Here is a 7,553-nt window from a genome sequence, read left to right as displayed (position 1 = left end):
CAGATGATTGCAATAAGAACGACAGCACAAAAGAGACAATAAAAATATTGTGTTGCCAACTTTTCTTCCAAAATATACCTAAGGTATTTTTAGACGATAATTATTGATTGTGTGTGTTAATACTTTTCAAAAATAAACAACTAAAAATTAGTTTAAGTTGCTTTTATTATCGAAATCTCGTTCAAATGAGATTTCAAGACAATGTAAATATAGTACAATTTTCATATACATACGCTCTTGATTGTTTTATAGATTTTATTTCACACTTATTAATAAAAAGAACAACCAAAGAAAGTTTGTTATACCAAAAATTTGGAATTCACATAGTTTATTATGAAATTATCGATAATTTGTTGTAAAGTCTCTTACAATTTTATTCGATTTTGGTAAAATCAAGTTATAAACGAGATTTTGTTGTTAAAATCTAGTAAAATAATTTTCATCGAAATATAATTTAGTAGATTTCATGCCGATAGGTGTGTAAGTAAGCACACACACGTTTAAGTTCTGCCTTTCAAGTTTTAATACACTCACACTTTTCAAAATTGAAACGAACTTGCTTTCAATTTTAATTTCACTTTTAAGTTTGTGTTTCCAATTTACAAACAAAAAACCGGCTGATTACTTTTACAATTTGTACTAAAATTGTCTTTAAGTTAAGTGGAGTAGCATACTGCGACAGCTGTCAATTTAAATGAATTTCGACAAGCAGTATGTTTAAAATCTTGAAAGTAAAACTTGAACGTATGGCTACAAAGTAAGAAGGTATGCAAACAAGACGTCATGTGGTAAAAAAAAATTTATAAAAATAAGTCATTTTAAAAACAACTGACATACCATATTATAAATTCACAGATTTGAAAAACCAGCTGATTCAGTAGCAATAAAATATATGGGATTTTTCGGAAATGCATCACTGCGCTGCTTCTGATGCGCAGTACGTTCTAAAATGCAAAAGTTGGTAACACTGCAAATGTCTTGAGTTCTAAAAAGCAACAGTGGAACAGATGATTCGCAAAAAACCATCAAACATCAGCCTCATTTGATTTGCATCAGCATCGCAAACTAATCACAGATGCGCATCAAATGCAGCGCAGTGATGCATTTCCGAAAGGGCCCTGTGATGGCAATAAATAGAAAAAACAATAAAAAAAATGTAAAAATCAATTTTCACTGGCTGGTGGCAACCCAGCCAAGCAAAGACAAAATATAAAAAAATATGTACCTGTCGCACACAGCCTGTATTAAAGGTATTAAAAATAAATACATGAATCGATTGATTCCAAGACTTTTTTCTTATATTTTTATTTATTTAATTAAATTATATTTTTTCGAGGAAACTATTAACTGTTAGAAGAAAATCGCTCAATTTGCATCACATCTTTTATATACATAGTTGTATTGAAGTTTAGTTATTTTGTAAAAGTTAGAGTAGTAGTATAAAATAGTAGTAAATTTATTTGCCGTTAAATAAAAATAATAAGTTCTTTTTTTTTTTAAAAAGTTCGCATAAAAAATACCACGACCGGTTTTTCTAGGAAAAGCTGGCGCTGGCTGGCATGATGGAACAGCAGCAGACTCGACAGTAGGAGGAGTGGGAGGGAGGTAGGTAGGATGACACATACAATAGCAGTTGTTGTAAAGAAAAAAAGAAAAAGAAGCTTGGTGCTGAAAATAAAAAAGTGGAGAATATAATTTGTGGTGAATAAAAAACCGTTGTGAATTTTTAGAATTTCACCACAAATACCGTTATTTTCAATTTTTCAAGGTCATTGCAAATTTGTCATCCTAAAAGTAGGCAACTGTGATTTTTTACAGTTTTTACTAGTTTAGCTAACAGTTTGGTGGTGGGTTCATTCTTGTTTTACTATTATAAAGGAGTAGATGAGATGCAAAACTCGTTCGTTACAAAAATTAAAAGATATCGAGATAACCATTGATTCTGGCAGTCCTTTTACTGAACTTTTCCTACTGGAAGCGACGTTCCTATATGTATATGAATGGAAAAATGCTGTATCGTCTTCATTTCAAATTCAAAACTTCAAAGAGAATGATAATTGAAGAAACCCAGAAAGGTCTGTTAACTCTGCGGTGGGAGATTAATTAATTACAGAACCAACTTTTGCACTCCAAAACCATTCTGGAAGCGAGGAAAGACTATTAATAAAATTTATACAGACCTACTTCTCATCAGTGTGGAGATTTAAATTGAGAAGAAAAAATTATGATTATCACACCGCATTGGGAAAAATTTATGAAAAAGATCGCCACAATTTTATGCTATGATCTTGGATAGCATTTCTAAAGATTTCACCTTATTAAAATTTTGCTTTTCTAAAATTTTTAAAAAAAATGACTGTTACCATAACTACCTTTAGTAAATAGTAGGGTATTCGAATTATTCGATTTTTCTCTTGTTCGAATAAAACGAATAAGAGATTTTAACTTGTTCGAATAATTCGATCACACGTTTAAAATTAATCGAATTATTCGAATAATTTAAATTTTTTAAAAAAGTAAAGAATGAAGTTTTGATGTCGGGTTTTTAATACTTTGAAAGTTAAAGTTAACAATTCAAGTATTGATAATGTTAAAAAACATTCGAAAACAAAGTCCATCATTAAATTTTCAACAGAAATATTCTGGTCAGATTAACTCCCGAACAATCTACAAAACAATTGACTAGCAAACCCATTAGTTTCCGTTTTGGAGCTACGCTTTAAAAAATTTGAGCTAGTTGGACATGATCATGAATTCAAATACAATATTCTTTAATTTGCGTTTCAAATTGAGTAACTAATTCTTTAGTAAATTAATTATTAACTATTTCTAAATTATTTATAACAAATTGTATTATACATCAAGCTCTATCAACGTTGCCGAATCTTTGCTTAATAAAGTGGTCTTGGGGAATTACACAATAAAGGGAATCTGTCCAAAGTTTGTTATCATTGTCAGTGAACGTGGCTAATTTGAAGTCAGGCAGTGCATGATTGACGCATTTACAAATACGTAAAAAGTTTATTACCATGTTAGATAAAGATGTTCAACGATGTTCAAAATCATGTATAGACGAACTTCATGCTTTTCTTGCAACAAAACGTTAGTTTGCAATATTTGTGTTTATCATTCGATTTATTAAATATTTTGCAACACTTACATACTCGGTTAATAACATCATTTATATACATATATTTTAAGATCATGGCCTTCATCTATTTCAATGTAATCATTATAAATGTCATCCTCAATATCACTTTAGACGACCGTTTCAAAATCACATTCTCCGTCACATTCAACTCCACTTTAATCTAACTTAAAATTTTGATTATTAATTGCGATTCTTCTAATATTTCGCCAGCTAAATAACAAATATTTTATTCCCTACCTTTTATTTTCATTGGTTCAAGTCCTAAGATACAAATTTTTAAAGATTTGTTTTTAGAATTGTTACTTCTTGCAGTAATATTTATATATTTATAGAAGGAGCTATCGGAACACTCATCTACAATGATCGAGAGTCCCTTTTTCTTTAGTTATTTGTCGAATTTCAGACAAATAATAATAATTTAAATTTGAAATTATGAAAAATTTTAAGCAATTTAATAAATTTAAATATATATGAACATTTATTCGTTTTATTCGATTATTCTACATAAAATTGTTGGAATTATTAGTTATTCGAAAATGTCCATTTTTAAATTGTTCGAATAATTATTCGTAAGAAATTATTCGATTAATCGAACGATCATTAGTCGAATGAATACCCTAGTAAATAGCTATCGGGCGAAGCCGGGGGCGATCAACTAGTTTAAAATAAATATCAAAATATAGAAAACTAGAATGATAAAAAAATTTCCTTGTGGGCTATATAGTGTGCTGTAAAACTCGTTCGATGATATATGATTTGTATCAAAACTCGTTTTTTTCGACAATTTGCATTCATCTAATTGATCCATTTAATCAGCCGCTATATGTTTTTCGCTTTTTTTTTCATTTCAAAGGACTTCAATCTAACTTTTATACCCAAAAAATTTAATTTTTCATGTATTTCAGAAAGTCTAGTCTAATTCGATTATTTTTAAAAGAAACAATCAAGTTTTATTTTGTTAGTGTTTTTTTTTAGTTTTTTTCCGTTCTTTATTTAGCAAATTATTGCAGTATAAGAAATTATACATATAATTTTGTTATTATTTCATGTTTAATTCTGTTTCATCAATTATTTAATTAATTAATTTTACATTAAGCTACATATACATACATTGAATGTTGTTGGTTTTTTTTTGTTTGTTCTTGTTGTTATATTTCTTTGTTATTATTTATGCTAATGCGTTTTCATTTGTTATTAACTATTTGTTTAAATTATTCATCATTTCAATAATTTTGTTTGTTTTTTTTTTTGTATTTGGTGGTTGTGTTTGCAAGTGATTTTTTTTCTTTTATTCAACAAATTGTTCTTGATCGTTTTTTGGATTGAATGAATACATATTAATTAATTGAAATAAAATTTAATGTTTTTTTTTTATATTTTTGTTAATTGTTTTTTAATGCTTAAAATTTAGTTGTTGTTAATTATCGCTTCATAAGACAAATTAGTAGTGACTTTTGTTGTAGTTATTTTTGTATTTTTTGTATACCCCTCCAACATGTTTGAATATAATTTTGAAATAGGAATCACTTTATTTTTAAGTTGAATTAAAAATATTAATCGAAGTTTAATCTTAGCTAAATACTAAACTGAGAAACTTTATTCTTGTTGATGTTGGAAGATTTTAGAATCCTATATGTTACAAAGAAAGTCCACAAACAATTTAAATTCAAGTATTGGAAAATCAATTTTTTTTAAAGTTTTTTTTTTAACGTTGTAAAATGTTCGACCATAGCTATATTCAGCTGTGCCGAATCTTATGTACCCTTCACCAAATTATACTTCAAAATAAATTTTTTTTTTTTTTTTGGAACAAAATTTTTTTTCGAATTGTTATTTTAATTTTTTTTTTTTGTAAATTTAAAAATTTTTTTTTAAATTTTAAACATTTTTTTTGATGAAAAAAAAATTTGGGTTAAAAAATATTTTTTCAGATTTTGACCCATTGTAGGTCCAACTTACTATGGTCTTATATACGTCGTTGCAAAGGTCTTTGAAATATCTATCATTAGATATCCATATTGTCCAAATAAATGTCTTAGTAATCCAGATATAGGTAAAAAATCGAGGTTGTCCTGGTTTTTTCCTCATATCTCAGCCATTTGTGGACCGTTTTTTCTGATTTTAAATAGGGAACTTCTCGAAAGCATGTCTGACTGAATTATTGAAGATTTGGATCCCGAAGATATCTGGTGTCTTCAGAAAATTTCAACAGACAGACAGGCGGACATGGCTTGATCGACTTCGCTATCTATAAGGATCCAGAATCAGGACAACATAGATTTTTGACCTATTTTTGATCTATATCTGGATTACTAAGTCATTAATACAGACAATATCGAAATCTAATGATAGATATTCCGAAGTCCTTTGAAACGATGTATGTATATAAGGCCATAGTAATATGTTGGACCTACCATGGGTCAAAATCTTGAAAAATATTTTGAAACCGCCAAAAAAAAATGTTTTGTCAAAATTTTTTTTTAAATTAAAAAAAAAAATTTAAAAAAAATTTTAAATTTTGTTTACTTACCTAAAAACATTTAAAATTTTTCTTTTAAAATATAATTGGTGAAGGGTATATAAGATTAGCCACAGCCGAATATAGCTCTCTTACTTGTTTTTTTTCTCGATTATTCGAATGCATTTCTTTCCAATTTCATATTTTCAAACTCAAACATGAAAGAGGGTATTTGAATTTCTTCTAAAACGAATTTTATTTAGCTGTCAATATTTCCTTAACGATTCTAGTTGTTTTTTGAAATAATAACAAAAAATCGTGCTATAATTTTGATTTTATAACACATTTTATAGGAAAAAAGTTTTTCCCTTAAAACATTAAAAAGAAATTCACAGGAAATTTTACAAAAACAGGAAAAAATTTAGGCCCTAATTTTGTAAATCACGTCACCAAAGTGATATTTATATGGAAAGCAAAAACAAAATTTCAAAAATTTTAAAAAATTGTTTTTGTTTTATATACAAAATTTTCAAATTATTAAAGGCAAATCAACGTTTGAATTTTGGTGCGTTTGTTCTGTTAAGAATTTGTATATAAAACAAAAACAAATTTTTAAAATTTTTGAACTTTTGTTTTTGCTTTCCATATAAATATCACTTTGTGAAGTGATTTACAAAATTAGGGCCTTAAAAATTAAGTGAAAGGAAGGAAATGTTTTATTATTTTATTGTAATTATTAATGTTTGTTTAATCAATTTATCTATAGTTATAGGTTTTTGTTGTTGTTGTTGTTGTTTTTGTAATCAGGCCAGAGCTGTATAATAAGTTTTGTTCGTTTATTTATAGAGTTTTTCTTTAGTTTTTATAAATTTTTTGCTATAAAAAAATTCGTTTTTTTTTGGTTTTAAATTTATATATAATTTTTTATTTGTGTTATGTTAATGTATATATATAATTGTCTTAAGTACATTCATTTTTTATATATATAATTCATTATAATTATAATTATTATTATATTATATTTAATTTAATTGTTTGGTTTTATTTTCAGTTTTAATAGACTTAGTTTTAACTACACTACAACATTTAATAATATGTATCTCGTTCCATTTATTATAGAGTCTAATTACTTACTTTCACTTTTTTTTATTTGATAATTTTTTGGTATAACTGTTTTTTTGTTTTGTTGTTGCAAATTTTAGTAAGTTTTTCTTTCAATATCATCTGCCACTTTTGTAGAAAAAGTTTTGCAAATAAGGGCGGGGGGAGAAAAATGAAAAGTCAAAATTTTTATTTATTTCGCTAAAAAATTGTAATTAGTTTGAACTTAAAAATATGTTCAGTTTTTAATATTTAATAATCTTAAAAATTGTTGTATTAAATATTGACAGTCACAGGCTTTTTTTTCTTAAGTGAAGCATTTTGCTTTTGTTTTCTTTTTTTTTTTAGTAATTTAGCTACATTTATGTTTTGTATAATATGTAAATTTGATAGTGTATGATTTTTGTGGTAGAGATAGGAGATTGCAACAAAAGAAGTTAAAAGAAATAAAGAAACAATTTTAATAATATTAGAAAATAATGATAATTCAATGTAATTTATTTATTTATGTACATTAGACTGGCTTGTCCTTTTACATAGCATCAAAAATTAGTCACATAGCAATCATATACAACGGAATTCGAATTCAATTTTCATAAGAATATTGAAATTTGAATACTATTTTGATAGTGAACAAAAATTTCATTTTCCATCCCTGATTAGCAGTAAAATGATTTAAAGACCTCCCTAAAGTATGCTACAGTTTATTATAAACACAAAGCCTTAAACATTGCAAACTATTTGGGGTAGCTAGTATATAAATAAACATTTTAATTTTGCGGTAGACTTAAAACAAATTTTCAAATAACAAAATCTAAAAGAAATAATAAAATTTTTAAATAA

This window comes from Calliphora vicina, chromosome 5 (genome assembly GCF_958450345.1).
Source record: "Calliphora vicina chromosome 5, idCalVici1.1, whole genome shotgun sequence".
NCBI lineage: Eukaryota > Metazoa > Arthropoda > Insecta > Diptera > Calliphoridae > Calliphora > Calliphora vicina.
This window is presented reverse-complemented; position numbering follows the sequence as displayed.